The sequence below is a fragment of the Panthera pardus genome, unplaced genomic scaffold (genome assembly GCF_024362965.1).
Source record: "Panthera pardus isolate Hobbes unplaced genomic scaffold, ASM2436296v1 HiC_scaffold_16, whole genome shotgun sequence".
Lineage (NCBI taxonomy): Eukaryota > Metazoa > Chordata > Mammalia > Carnivora > Felidae > Panthera > Panthera pardus.
This window is the reverse complement of record NW_026526721.1, coordinates 68,391,490-68,407,005: the sequence shown is the minus strand read 5'-3', so window position 1 is coordinate 68,407,005 and position 15,516 is coordinate 68,391,490. Positions and strand designations below refer to the sequence as shown.

General features: G+C 52.0%; 1 protein-coding gene and 1 long non-coding RNA gene across 2 annotated transcripts in view; one reads left to right on the top strand and one right to left on the bottom strand.

Moving 5' to 3' along the window:
* Positions 1–15,516, top strand: part of ADCY5 (adenylate cyclase 5) — a 147,903-nt gene that overhangs the window by 13,872 nt on the left and 118,515 nt on the right. The window lies entirely within an intron of this gene.
* Positions 952–8,611, bottom strand: LOC109266494 (uncharacterized). Its single transcript, XR_002079734.2, has 3 exons — positions 8,300–8,611; positions 6,755–6,839; positions 952–1,710 (listed from the first exon to the last, which is right to left on the bottom strand). It is a non-coding gene; the product is annotated as an uncharacterized LOC109266494 (long non-coding RNA).

Genomic DNA, 15,516 nt, shown 5'->3' with positions numbered 1-15,516 from the left:
TCACCTCAAACTCCCAGGGCTAAGACTTCATCTCTGGGTGGGTTAACCTCAAGTAACCCAACAGAGCTTAATATGTGGGAAGTGAAGACACATCTAGGACTTTTTACATAACTCTGGTATCCAGGCTTATCTGGGGGAAGGGAGGGTGGGCGGGGGGGGGGTGGGGTCGGTGCAGGGCATCTGCATCTTGTAATCCTCCTGGTGCGTCTGACATGCACCAGGGCTCAGAACTACTGCCCTGAGTCTCCCTCCATCAGCACAGGGATCATGGGGATGACACTGAGTCTGATTTATGGCTATATTGAAAGGCGAGTTGTTTATATCGAAAGGGTTTATTGTGGTGATTCAGTAAAGAGTGATGGCCACTAAAAATTATTGCAGGCGTGTAATGGGAAGAGAACTTGGTTGGTGGTTGGTATATAAAATCTTGTCAGGCAAGGCTGTGGCTCGGTATATTTATGTTGCTCTTATCACCAGCAATTAGCCCCAAACACGGCTCGATAAATGGCTTAGCACAGTGCTAGAATAACTGCAAGAATATTTTAGATGATGATTACTACTCCATGTGCTCGACTGAGCCATCTTAGCAGGGCAGTGAATCTCACTCAACATTCTGCGGACCTGCTTGCTACAAACAAGTGCCTTTTGATGGGTATTAACTCTTTTCTCTCTTTGTACCTGGTAATTCCCTTCTGAATGGGTGGAAATTGTGCCAACATGCGGCCTTAACACCCTCAGCAGTGTTTATCATTTTTGAGTCCCTCCAACTAGAATGTAAATGAGAACAGTGTCTGTAGTAGGTGCTCAATAAATATTTGTTAGGTGGGTGAATGAATGAATTTGCTCCAAGTTACACAGCAGGTAAATAGCAATGTTAGTCCAGCTCTGTTAACTACTGTTACTTTTTCTTTGACTCTTAAGATCGTGAAAAGCAAGGAATGATATCGCTAGTGACTCCCTGTATGCATTTATTGTTATCAGTCCGTGTGGCAAGGACACCTTGAAGTTACTTGTTTTTGAGCACCTTTAGATTGGGGTGAGAAGCACAAGGATTCTGTGGCAGCCCTCGTGCCCTGGGGGCACCTAGAGAAAGACATGAAATTGGGGTCCATGGGAGGACTGAGAAGATTGCAAAGTGCCAGATGTGTGGGGTGGAGGCCTGGGAAGTATCCCAATCCAGGACAGAGAGATGTCCTTGGGTTAAACTGTATGCGAATGGCCACATGTGGATTACGATGTGGTCTTTTTTGGAAAGGGGTTATCTGGGGAGAGTTAATTTTGGATTTTGCTTTACATTTATTTTTAAAGTGGAATATTTCTCCGGCATTGGTGACAATGGCCTAGAAAAGCCAGTTAGTCACCATATGAGATCTTCCCCATGTGGGGTGCTGTTGCCCCTGCCTATTTCCCACCTGCCTTCTGCAGGATGGGTTTAAACCCTCTCCCTCTGAGGCCTCTGGGGAGATTTCACTGGCAAACAGTTCTCTATGGGGAACTCCTGCTGGGTCTGAAGTGGTGACATTCTCTGCTTTGATCCTGGGGTGGAGGAGGCTGGTGACAGCTTATGGGGGTGGCTGCTCTTGGCTTCTCCTTGGGAGAAGCAATGGCATCCAGGTGAGGCTGTGTCTACCTCTATAGGACAGGTTCCAGCCTGCATTCTCCTGCAGTCTTTTTTTTTTTTCTTTCATTACTTTTGCTCGGTATCTTCTCCTGGAAGTAAAAGGGAAATCACCTTAAATCCAGATTTAAAGAACAGACCTGATTTCTCTTAAGGGAACGAAAAGATGTGGACTGCCCCACCCCACTTCTCCTAAGGTCCTCTTTAGGTTCCACTGTGGACAGGAAGAGAGTATGTGGCCCCTGTGCTATGACGGCCCCCTCCCCACACCAGGCTGGCCCTGGAATGATGGGGGTGGGGGGCGCTTACTCATTTACCACAGGCGATGGAGATCTGCCAACTCTGAGACTTCCACTGGGTCTCCACCCCCCACACCCTTGTCATTAGCCTAATAGGCACAGCTTGTGCCTGGAGGGAGCAGGACAGTGGCTGCGGGCAAGTGAGCTTGGGAGGACCCATAGGAGTTGGGTGCTGGTGTGGTTGTGGGGTAGGGTGGGTCATGCTCTTCCCAGTAGAGTGCAGAGGCTGGGAGCCTTGGGTTTCCCAGGAGCTGAGAAGCTACCAGGCTGGCCACACACAGGTAGAGCATGCCACCCTGCCATCTCCCACTCGTTCCCCCCACCTTAGCCAGCCCCATCCCTCGGGTGGTCTTGGAGGAAGGTAGTTCTCTCTGCTGTTAAAGTAATTTGGTGACTCTGGGGACAAAGAAATGATACAGCCCTGGGTGGGGGGACTAAAAGTCACTCAGCAAATAGTGTACAGTTCTCAGACATTTCTTTCCTGCTTTACCCTCTGTCACGGGTCCCTGTCTGCCAGTCCTCCTGGTCAGTCTCCTTCCACCTCCTTGAACTCAGCATGTCCTAAGCCAAAATTCATCATCATCCATAACTTGGCTTTATTTTTGTCAGTGTCACCTCTCTCTTTGCCTGGGTTCTGGTGTTAGATGTTTGGGGGACCATTCAGCAAGTATCTCCCATGTGTTAGGCACTGGGAACCAGGATGAGTAAGCCGCAGACCCTGCCTCTGAGAGGAGACCTGTAAATAGCGTGTCTTGAGCACCAGGCTCTTTCTAAGCACTTGAGTTGTGTTAACTCACTTAATCCCCATAGCAGCACTACGACGTAAGCGCTGACGTTGTTCCGCCCATTTTGCAGATGGGCACATTGAGATATAGGTTAGACCAGGCTGAACCGATGAACACGGCAACCTGGTCCCAAGTCTGGGCTCTTACTTGTCAAGTCCAGGCAGACGGTCAGGAACTCACACTCCCAAGGGCCCAGTAGGGCGACAGCAGTTTTACCAGCAGAGACGGCGCATGCCAGCTTCTTCCTGGTGGGAATGGGGAATGCTTGCAGCAGAGGGGAGGCTGGCTATTAGGTGGGACTAGGTTGGGAAGAATATAGACTTCTGGGCCAAGTTCTTTTTTGTTTTTCTTGAGGCAGTGGGGATCGCTGGAAGGTTCACATGCAGGAGAGGAAGTGGTTGTGGCCCTGTGTGTGTTAAGAAAGGTGGTGTTAATGTTGGTGTATGGAAGTGAAGGGAAGCGCCTCCAGGGAGAGGAAGAGTGGGAGATGAGTGGGGACCCTGCCGCCCTGTCCTGTCCGTGAGACTGAAGACAGGGGGTAGCTGAGGGTCAGGGCCTTCAGACAAGATGGGGAGGGTCACAGGGAGCATCTGGGCATTTACCTATTAGTTTCTTCTTGCCTTGGTTACCAGTGGTGCCAAACTGGTTCCCTCGTGCTCTCTACCCAGGACACCAGTTCTCTAGTCTCTGGGGAATGAGATATCACCTCCTTCCTGGGGAGACCTGGGATGGGTCCCAGGGGCCCTCCTCTTTACCTTTTCTTGGGCTTTAAATATCCCATGTCAGTCTCTTCCCTTCAAATCCCTAGGGCCCAGCCTTTATCTGGATGTTAGGTACCCAAACATTCAACCTCCTAGCCTCTCCTCCCTCTGGAAGCTCCCAGCCAGCCCTGTCAGGTGCCCAGAGGCCTCATGCCCTAGAGAACTCTACTCTTCTCTGGGGCCCGGTATCCTGGCCACCCTGACCCCCAGCAGAGCTCCTGGTGCTTTGCAGGCCCTATATGCCACCTTCCACCTACTGTTCTTTCTCAGAGGCCACCTGACAGAGTGCAGAGTGAACCTGCTTGTTCATTGCCTGCCTCCCCCTGCCCGCTGAGAGTGTCCACTTCCCGAGGCGGGGCCTCGTCATGCTCACGACTGTGTGTCCTATGCCTCCACTGTTCAAATCCCAACTCTGCCATGCCCCAGCTGTGTCTCCTTAGCAGGTTTCTCGCTCTTTCTGAGCCTGTTTTGCAGAAGATGGAATATAGTAAGAATGGATACCCCTGAGGGTTGTGTTGAACACTGTATGTGACGATATATACAAAGCACTTTGCACAGGGACTGCCAAGGAAAATGCCCTGAACGAATGATCTGTGGTCTGTCCTGGCTGCGTATCGTTTGCACTTGTAAATTCCCACACATTACAGGAGAGCCCAGTGTTTCTGTCAGATGCCTGTGTGTTTGGATGGTAGTAAACAGGGTAGAAGAAAATTGCGTTACCTCCAAAAGGAAGGCTAAGTGGAGGGAGGGCTAGGCCCTGGGTCCTGGGTTTTTATCGCACCCTTGCCCCATCCTTATTCTGTCTGGTGGCCACCAAATGCCTAGTGCAGACCCACTAGGAGCCAGGCAGCCTCCAGAACTGACTGGGACCAGCCTGGGAGCTGGCACAGGACTTCCTGGGTGAGTGTGAACTGGGGCGTGGGCTGAGCCAGGTCCCCCTGCCTGAATTCAGAGGTGACTGTAGCTGAGGGAGGCTGCAAGGAGGTCAGGACTGTGACTCACATCCCTCTGAGGACTGTTCTAGAGAGGCCGGTAAATAAACTGAGAGTGGTTTTTAAAGAGTAGAAGCCACTGGGGAAGAGGGGGACACACATCTGCTTCTCCCAGATGTGCTTCTTTCTGTAACTTCATTAAGACATGTACTCATGCAGCAAAGGACAACAAAACCGCCCACGGGCCAGCAGAGGCCTCAGCGTGGAGAGTGCTCTGGGTTGGTGAGGACTGTTGGGGAGAAGGCCTGAGAGAAGCCAAATGAGACACTCAAGGGATCTGGCCTGAGGGCGAGTGACAGCCAGGACATTGAATCACATCCCTTGCCCCTAAGTGAGTGTCCAGGTGGGGTAGGGCCCATGCCTGGGCAAGAGATTGGTGATGAAGTCCAGAACATTCCCCCAGCTGGTTAGACCTTGCAGGGGGGACGGGGAGGGGGGGAACGCAGGGCTGGCCAGCTGGGTGGACTGTTGGAGGACTGCTGGGAAGTGGCCTGCCGGCTTCCTGCCTGTTCATAGACTCGTGTGCCCCAGACTGGGCCCCTTCCCTCCAGTCCTGCTACCCTAACACTGTGCAAGGGGCCCCCTGTGCCTGGGCTGCACTCAGAATGCCTGGGGAGGGGCTGTGCCAGCACCAGAAACCACAACAGACCCTGACCCTGGCTAATGGAGGCGGTCTTGAAATGGACCTTTTTTCTTTTTGGCTAAATTAACATTTGGCATTTCAGGGTGCTGGCCCCGTGCCCGGCTGCTCTGGCCTTCTGCCTGTCAGCTCCTTTGAGGCTATTTTTGCCATTCACTTATTTATTAACTATTATTGCTCCCCAGGACAGATGGGCACACACACACTGACATGCATGTGCGTGCACGTACACATGCCCTGCAACCCAGAGTCCACTGGAAAAGCTAACCTGCACCCACCAGGTGGAACATGGTGTGCAGAAGGGGGAAAGGATCAAAAGGATGGTCGCTGGGTTGGGGTAGAGGAAGGGCTGATGGGAGGCAGGGGCCTCCCTAAGCTCATCATTCCCCAGAAATGCCTTCCACCCCCCAAAGCATCTCTGTTCCTATTCTCTCGCCTTCAGGGGTGTTCAGTCCTAGGAAGTGCTCATGTGGGAGAAGATTGTGGGTCTTGCCTGAACCATCTTTCCAGAGAGATAAGCAGGGGGCCTGGGAGGACTAAGGGCCCCCTTGCTAGGACTTCTCTGTCCAGCTCCACCAAGCCCCCAACTTCCAGAGGAGGGAAACTTGGCACCTGCCTTCAGAGAGCTCGCAGCCTGGTGGGGACGATGCTGGGCTGTGCTGGTGAGATGAACAGTCCTCAGGCCCACCACCTGATAACAAAGTGCATCAGAAGGAACAGGCTGGAATTGAGGGGCGGTGTGCACACAGGTGTCTACCGTTTGATCCCTCTGACAGCAGGTTGCTAGCAGCAGAACAGAGCCCCAAGCCACACAGACCTGTGAGCCTGTCCTTGGTGCAGGGCACTGCCTGTGGTACAAGGGCACCTAGAGCACCATGCAATAATCCCCACCCTTGCTTCCAGTCTCTTTGTTTCGGGACCAGCCTATCTGCTCTGAGCCTGGGGCCCCAGCCATGTTTCCCTCCATGGCTCCGGTGGAGCCAGGGGGAGAACAGAATGAACAGCAGGGACCTTCTGCCTGAGTCTGTCTGGGCCTTGTCCTGGGCCTTGGCTTACACCTGTGAGAAATGGGAATGACACTCCTGCCACAGCAGGGAGTGAGGACATCAGGGCCCGTAAGTGATGGTGACCAGTCCCGAGTCCTGGGCTAGCTCCCTGTTTTCTCCCACCCAGCTGGCCAGCCCCACCCTTCCCTTCGTAGGGCATGTGGCATCTAATTTCCTCATTCCCCAGGGCCCTTCTCTGCCTCAAGAAGACACTGCCTTCCTGAGACTGGATACTTACTGCAGAGGGACTGCCAGCTGGGGGCTTTTCTGCCTTGGGACCCAGTGTCAGCCCTTCTCAGGTTGGCATCAGGGAACTCCCTAAGAGCAGGGGGCTTGCCCCTTCCATCAGACTGGGAGCTGAGGGCACGGGCTGCATCTCCCCCATCAAGACTAGGAGCTCCTGAGGACAATGACCATGCATCTCCTATCAGACTAGAAGCTCCCTGAGGTCAGGGGCTGAGTCTGTCCCCGCCAGATTGGGAACTCCCTGAGGACAGGAGATGTTAGCATCCCCATCAGACTGGGAACTCCCTGAGGATGGAATCAGACTTCTTCTTCCCCACTTCAGGACCCAGTGGGGTTGTGGGACACAAAGGTACCCAGTCCTTGGTACCTGGAAAATCTGGGAAGAGGATGGAATGCTGGAGGCTCCACAGCTGTAGCCAGGGATGCTGGAGGAGGAGAAATTTCTCACCTTTCTGTAGGAAGTCAGAGCCAAGAATTACATCCCCTTAGAGAAGCTTCCCTCTGCTTTCCTTTCTCCTTGGTGGTAGGGTAGGGATGGGTTTTACAGGCAGGGTAGGGGGTGGCCAGGATTTCACAAGTATGATAGCAATTGAGCACTAAGTGTTTGTGCTAAGCTCAGGGCGTGAGTGAGGGAGGTGGGTGCAGGTGTGGGATGGGTGGGCAGTCAGGGAGGGGGCTGGCCTGGTGCCTCTGGTGGGCAAGACGAAGTGCCCTCTTGAGCTGCTGCTTCACATGATTTACTCCTGAGCCCAAGGCTGGGACAGCCCTAGTAACTGTCCTGTCCCCTCTGTGTCCTCGAACTCAACCCTGGTGCTTCTCCCCGGGAGGGACATTTGGGAGGTCTCTCTGCTCTGTGCATCCAGATTATACCAGGCTCCTGTCATATTGTGATCTATGTGTGTCTGTATCTTTCTCCCCTACTTGAGAAGAGACTGTCTCGTTAATTTATTTGCTTGTCTCTCTCCTGGAATAGCCACAGCCCTTGGACTCTTCTGGAGTACGATGGCTTCTAAGGGCTCTCAGTAGCATGAGGGGGCGCTCATTGAGAAGGGGTTCAAGCTTGCTGCCGGAGGGTCTGGCAGGGAAACCATTGTCATATGGTCTGGTTGTCCTGGTAGGGGCTACAGGAGAGGGGGATTTGCAGCTCCCCCAATCATGAGCTGAGCTCACTGCCCTTGACCTGTAGTTACGAATCTGTTGCTGTGTGGCTTAATGGCAGGTGCTTGGGCTTTACAGACAGGCAGCTCTGGATTTGAAACCCACCTCTGCCACCTACCTGTATACAAGTTACTTTGGAAGAGTGACCACAATGCCTGACCCTCAGGGTCCGCATCTGATCACATGGGGCTGTTGCTATCTACTCCACAGCCGTGGCTCAGGATTTGTGCACTAATCTGTGTAAAGCGCTCTGACCTTCCCTGCTGGTCATGGAAATGCCACGGATAGGCCGAGAGGAGGAGTTCAGTCAATTAAATGTTTTTTCCTGGTCTTGTGTGTTTTAACTTCCGGCTGCTTTAGCTACTCATCTGAATCTTGTCTCAGCTTTGGTGCCACTTTGCTGAGAGAAGGGGAGAAAGTGTGGCCATATTAGGAGCTGAGCAGAACTCTTTGAGGGCCCCTTTCTACCCAGGAGGAAGCTGGCAGTCCCCGTGCCTGCACACAGTTCTGCCTCCCAGGCAAGACTGCATTATTATGAGCTAATGTCTGTGCTGTCTCTGGAGTGGCCAGGGAAGAAACATCGAGTAATATGATTACTACAACAGTAATAATAACAGCAACAACACCAACAAGCACACATAATTATGGAGAAGGCCAAGATTTGAGGGCCTGGCTCCAGGCCAGAGCTGTGGTTAGTGCACGAGGGGTGGCCATGGGGCTTGAAGGCAACGGCTTTCAGGTTTTTCATACTCACATCTCCCTCGCACAGTCTTCCCCCATTAAATACAAAGCCTCTGGACAAATCGATAAGTCTCTTCCACGATAGCATAGCAGTTGGGTTTGGTGTGGTATGATCTTGTGCTCATCCCAGAGTAGGTAAGGAGGTCCCACAAAGGGACACAGCAGGCTCCATCTGTCCTGTGCACCCCCTGCCCACTGCTCTCCACTTGCCCACTCAGAACGCCCCCTACCAAGACATCGCCCACTGTAGACTTGTGCCCACTCTTGGGTGGCAGTTTGAGTCTGAGAGCAGGGGGCAGTTGCCCAGTGGGAACTCTTTCCATAGTTCAGGCCAATGGCCAGTGTGGACCACACCCAGGCCCTGGATTTAGGAGTCGGTGTTACAGTGACATGCTCACATCACAGGATATGATTATTGTAGTGCAGTAGCTAAGGACTGCCTAGGTTGTAATTCTGGCTTTGTCATGCATCAGCTGTAAGATCTTGGGTAAGTTCCTTAACCTCTCAGAGCCTCAGCCTTCTCATCAGAAAGTAGAAATAATAAAAGTAACTTCATAGTGGTGTTATCCATGCTAATGATAGTATGTGGCACATGGTAAGCCCATGAGGGTCAGTTCTTTTATAGTTATTATTATTTTGGGAGGGACAATAAAATACCTTCAACAGCTCCCACCTGTGGGTTCTGTTATATGTTGAGTTGTATTTTCCAAAAAGATGTTGAGGTTCTAACTCAGTACCTATGACCTTATTTGAAAATAAGGTCAAGTTAGATGAAGCCATTAGGGAGGACCCTAATCCAATGACTGGTTTCCTTATAAAAAAAAAGGGGGGGGAATTTGGACCAAGAGATAGACATTCATTGGAGGAAGATGGCCTGAAGACACAGAAAATTTCATCTACAAGCCCAGGAATGCCCACGGTTACCTGAAGCTAGGAGGGAGGCCTGGAAGAGATTCTCCCTCATAGTCCAGAGGAACCCTGGGCTGACACCTTGATTTTGGACTTCTGGGCTCAGGACTATGAGACAATAATTTCTGTTGTTGAGCCCTCAGTTTGTGGTGCTTTGTTAGAGCAGAGCCCCAGGAAACGAATGCAGGGTCTGAGGAGGGTATGGCCCACTGACCCCCACTGCCACCCTGAGCTACCTGCTACCCTCAGGGGAGAAGAATGGGGTTGGCACTGAGAAGACAGGTTTGGCTGGCCTCTGGTACCTGGAATCTGTATCAGATGGCCCAGGCTCTTGGCCTGCAGGTGAACAGAGTTGGAAACATTTATAGGGCCTGAGACACAAATAGCCCACCCCTCACTTCCCACCCTGTCTTCCTGCCTCTCTCCTCTGCTTCTTAGAGCACTCCCCACCTCACCCCTGCTCCAGGCAGGAGAAAATGGAGAAGGGAGGTCATAAATCCCCAGAGAGGGCAAGCCAAGGTAAGATTTGGGCCTGAACATCTCTGCCCCTCTCCCCGCCTGTCTCCTGGGGACTTAAATCTGTTCTCTAGGCGGGAAATGGCTTGCCTGTCTGGGATGTATCTGTATGTCTGTGCGTGTGTGTGAGTGTGTGTATAAAGAATGTCCCTCATTAAGCTGCTGTGGGCCTCGTGACCATGACTCATAAACGTACAATCAAGCTGCACTGGACAGAGGAGACCTGTCCCCGGAGTGGGTGATGCCGGCTTCCGATGCAGCAGCCAGCGCCAAGGCCCTCCACGGCCCACCTTGGCAGCCCGCCCCTGTCTTCTCCCTTCAGAGAACGGGTTGTTCAGTGTCACTTGAGGGAACAGATAGGTCTTAAGTGCCTCTGTCTGCAGGATGTGGGGATCCAGCGATGAGGAAGGTGCTGGCCTCACCACTGGGAGCTTGTCATTTGTGCAGGATGGAGGGGTGGGTAGTGTCTAAGGCAAGCACACAAATCTAGGGAGAATAAAATAAAGGAGCATGGAGAAGTGCAGGTTGAGAGTCAGGAGTGGGGAGAGGGCCTGGGGAGGAGGAAAAGTTGGGGATGTCGGGGCGGGGTGAGCCCATGGGGCCTTCATGAAGGAGGCTCTGAAGCCCTGACATTGCTGCAGGGGGAAATGCAGAAGCAAAGTCCTGGAAGCGGGAGTGTGCAGGGTGTGTCTGGGCACACGGAGTCTTCCTGGTGATCCAAGTGCAGAGTCCTCCCTGGGGCAGGTGGGAGAGAAGGCAGAAAATAACCCATTACGGCCTCAGATGCTGGCGGTGGAGGTCTGTGTAATATCGCTGTAAGAGGAGATCTTTTGAGGCCAAGAGTGCATGGTTCAGGCTGTACTTTAGAGGGGAGTTGGACAGGGAGAGTTTGTGGTTTGAGGAGAATGCAGCCCTGGAAAGAGGCTGAAGCAGGTCTGGGAGGCGAGTGAGGAGCACAGTGGAAGTGGGAAGAAAGGGTGAAAGGAGACACGTTTCTCTGGGCAATTGAAGATTTGGCAAGCGAGGAAGAGGAGGCATGGAAGATGAGCCAGGGTAAAGGAACAGTGCTGCCATTCAAAGGGAGGTGGGTGGGCTGTGGCTGTGGCATGTGGAGGGAGGGGGCCGGTGTGCTTGGGGTCAGAACTGGAGCCTCTGATGTGATGAGAGGAATCATCATGGGGCTAGGGAGATGCAGAGCCCTCTCTGGGGAACCTGGGATGGTGGTGATGTGGGATCCTTGGGTGAACATGTGCCATTTGCTGTCTCAGGATGAGCGGCCAGGGTGGGTCTCAGCTCCTGGGGCCCCGGGTGCTTTGTAGCTCAGACCTGCCAAGGGGTGTGGTGGCCAGGGCTCCCAAGGGAGCTGAGCCTGCTCTGATTCCTTCAGTGGCTGTGTCCTTGCCCACAAAAGAGTTGGTAGCCATGGCTGGGTCCAGGGTCTTCCTGTGCTGGAGAGCCACTCTGAGTCTTTATCCAGCACATTTCTGGCCTCTCAAGCTGTCTTACCTGGCAAGACTTCATTTAGATCGTTTTCTGTGCTTCACTATGTAGGTTTCTGAAATGTCAGAGGTTATAAGAACGTTAGCTGCCATATCCAATTCTTATTTTTAGTGGCATGAATGGATGCCCAGGCAGGCAAGGTGACCACCCAAAGTCACGGGGCTAGTCAGGGCTGGTTTAGCCCTTTCTTAAGGGATTGGGATTTAGACCTGTCTTCTGAATGGAGATACTGTCCTCTTTCCTATGTGTGGGTTTCTGGCCTCTTCAAAGTCAGGAGCTACATGTCCATCCCTGCCACTCAGCCAGGTGGACATTAATAAAAATTTGTCACCTGAATAAAAAGAAGTACAGTGTCTAGCACATGCAAATATTTATTCAGTTGGGGAGTGGCAGGTGCAAGGGCTTAAGGAAGTGTCCTCTCTGGGGGGCTGGCTGTCAAGGGCCTGTGAGAGAGGAGGGCTCACCGGCTTTGGCCATGGGGCGATTGTTTCCATCACTGCCTTGTTGAGGAGCCCAGGAAGGGGGCGGAGGAGGAGAGGGTGGGGGCCTCTCACTGGTAACGATTCCTTTTCTTCCCTGGACAGGCTAACTCTGTGCGCTTTTCTTGCCTCCTGCAAGGAGGTCAAGGCATGTGTGGGGTGGGGAAGGGGGAGGAACCCTGTACCTTTGGGGATGCTAGGCAGTCAGAGGTGCTTGAGGCAGACATGTCTACTTACTGGGTCAGACAGAGCTGCAGTGCACTCTTGGCTCTCCTCTCTCTGAGGGGAAGGATTAGTCAGTTTGGGCTGCCGTAACAAAATACCACAGACTTGGTGGTTTAAACAACAGACATCTATTTTGTCACAGTTCTAGCGGCTGGAAGTCCAAGATCAAGGTGCCAGCAGATGCAATTTCTGGTGAGAACTGCCTTCCTGGCTAGCAGACGGCTGCCTTCTTGCTGGGTTTTCACATGGCCTTTCCTCTGCGCATGAGCTTTTGAGGGAGAGAGAGAGAGAGAGAGGGAGAGAGAGAGAGAGAGAGAGAGAGGACTCTGGTGTCTCTTCCTCTACTTAGAATACCAGCCCTTACTGGATGAGGGCCCCACCCTATGACCTCCTCTAACTTTTTAATGTTTATTATTTATTTATTTATTTATGAGAGAGAGAGAGAGAGAGAGAGAGAGAGAGAGCACAAGTGGGAGGGGCAGAGAGAGAGAGAGAGAGAGAGAGCACAAGTGGGAGGGGCAGAGAGAGAGAGAGAGAGAGAGAGATTGAGAGAGAGAATCCCATGCAGGCTCTGCACTGTTAGCTCAGAGCCCAGCGCAGGGCTTTATCCTACGAACCGTGAGATCATGATCTGCACCAAAATCAACAGCCAGATGCTTAACCGACTGAGCCACCCAGGCATCCCCCTCCCCCTTGTGACCTCCTTTAATCTCAGTTACCTCCCAAGATCCCATCTCCAAATATAGTCACACTGGGGTTAGGGCTTTATCCCAGCAATTTTGGAGGATATGTTCAGTCCATAACATAGAGGGTTTGTGAATGACAGCTGTAGGTTTGTATCTTCCCCAGTATCAGGGTGCCCTCTCTGTGGGTGCGAAAGTCTTGTCTTGTAGGAAATTTGCTCAAAATCTTGAAGTCTCTACAAATTTCTGTGAACAAATTGTCACATTCCATCATTTACCTCAGATGAGGGTCAGAGTCCGAGTGTCCCTTGTACCTTAGAGCTTCTTCCTCTCCCGTCAGGTCAGGGCCAGGGAAGGCCTTTGGGAGGTCTGTGAGGCTGTCCCTCTGTGGGGCAGCCTGGTGTCTTCCCCAACTCAATTGGACAAAATGTTCTAGTTCTGAAAGTTCCAGAGAAAGAGGGGCGCCTGGGTGGCTCAGTCAGTCGAGCGTCCGACTCTTGACTTTAGCTTGGGTCATGATCTCACGGTTTTTGAGTCTGAGCCTCATGCTGGGATCTGTGCTGAGCACGGAGCCTGCTTGGGATTCTCTCTCTCCCTCTCTCTCTCCCCCTCCCCACTGGAGCAGGCATGTGCATGTGCACACTCTCTCTCACACACACACACACTCTCTCTCTCTCTCTCTCAAAATAAATAAACCTTAAAAATAAATAAAAGTTCCAGAAAAGGAGATTCATGCCATTAGCCCCTTCTAGGGAAGAGTCTGGAAATGAGTCCTGAAGAATGAAATCTCAGAAAGAGAGCTGTTGGGGTGGGGGTGACCTGTCCATCAAGATAGCAGGTCCTGGAGGAGAATGCCACCCCCCGTGGGACGTCGTCATCTCTGCCAGCCCCTCCTGCACCATCTCTTTTTTCCTCCTGTCCCTCCATCTCCCTTTCCCAGTACCCCCCCTGCACGCCTCATCTAGTTTCTGCATTATACCTCCCTGCCCCTGGGTGGGTCCTTCGTCTTAGATTTTTTTAATATGAAACATTTCAAAGTAGAGGGAATAGTCAATTCCCATATACATACCCATCATTTATGCAGCAACTGTCATGGTTTTTACCACATTTATTTTATTTATCCTCCCCCCCACCTTTGCTGAAGTATATTAAAGCAAATTCCAGCCATCGTGTCAGTTTCTTTCTATATACTGAGTATGTATTTTGGAAAAAAGAAGAGACCTGCACCTGAACCTGACCTCTGCCTCTGTGCTCTCCTGGGTCAGTCACTAATGCCCTCGATGCTGTTTCTTCACTGTGATTTCTTCCCAAGGGTATGGTGTTAAGGTAAAATAAAGGAGCACTTAAAAAGAAGATCGGTGTAGTAAGAAGGTGCACCAGGTTATACCCGGAGGCTTGGGTTTTGTAATTAAACTGCATTCTCCCTGGTTGGAGCTCCTCCCTAAAGCCACGAAGGCTCTGTGGGACATGCTGCCCCCTCTCCCTGGTCGCAGGAAAAGTAATCATTTTCTAAATGGTCCCCCAGACGCTGAAGAGTGGCTCATTAGTCCTCCCAGGGGCCGCTGTCACCCCCGGGAGGACAAATGGCCCAGCTTGGAAAGAATCTGGGTCATTTTATCTTGCACCATGAAGACCTCCCCAGGGTTCTGATGAGAAGTGCTCTGACCATGACCACGAGACTACAGGTGCACTGGCACCTGGCATGGAGGTGTGCTCGGCTGGGGTGGGGCCGGGTGGGGGGGTGGTGGTGGGGAGGCTGGCTCGGGCTTTGTCCAAGTCTGGTTCCACGCTGTCTCCCCGTCCCCAGCTGAGCCACGGGAAGTGTAATGATTCTGTCTCATTCCTCTCTAACAAATGAATTTCTCGCTCTCTTGGCACACTAAGCCATGTTTACAGAAAATATCAGTCTAGAATAAACAGTTCCTGTCAGACCCCAGGGCCAGTGGGGACTGTGGAGGAACCCGTGGGTCTCCTCCCCGGTCACTAGAAGGGGCTTCAGTCCCTGCTGTGGCTCACCTCTGGGCTCTTCTCTCTGGGGGGTCCTAGAGGCTGATGTAGTAGTAGCTTTGGAGTTAGACAGCCTTGCACCCAAATCCTGTTTCCTGCCTTGACTGCCTGTGCGCCTGCAGGCAGGGTCACTTAGCTCCACAGAACCTCAGCTTCCTCATCTGTAAGTCCTCAGAAGGGTGGCTTTAAAGAGGAGTTGTCAGGCCAAGCACCTAGCTCAGAACCGGTACTCAGAAATGTTGCCTTTTCTCTCTCCTGACTTGGAGCTCCCGTGTCCCCCTGGCATCACTTCTGGACACAGGGAACATTGACAAAACAAATCATTGTTGGTACAGTTTCTGAGGAGCATTTCCCATATTATTTCATTGGGGTGTCAATGATGTATTTATTGTCATCCTCATTTTACAGATTAGAAAAATGAGGCTCAGAGAAGTTAAGAAGATTTTACACAGTTGCACAGTAAGTGTGGAGGTGGGGCTGGGGTGAGGCACCAGCTAGTGGGTGAGATCTGTGCGGAGTGGAGAGGGCTGGGGATAGATGAGATATAGTACAAGCCTTTGAAGGTTCAGTGTCCCCACAAAGTCATTCTTCACTCACCCATCTAGGTAGGTCCCCCAGTAGTTTAAATTTTTTTTTAATGTTTATTTATTTTTGAGAGAGAGAAAGAGAGAGAGAGAGAGAGAGAGAGAGAGCCTGAGCAGAGGAGGAGCAGAGAGAGAGGGAGACACAGAATCCGAAACAGGCTCCAGGCTCTGAGCTGTCAGCAAGAGCCAATGCGGGGCTCGAACTCACAAACTGTGAGATCATGACCTAAGCCGAAGTCAGATGCTTAACTGACTGAGCCGCCCAGGTGCCCCTGTCCCCCAGTAGTTCATATGCCTTTAGCTCACAACATACTACCTAGACCACCT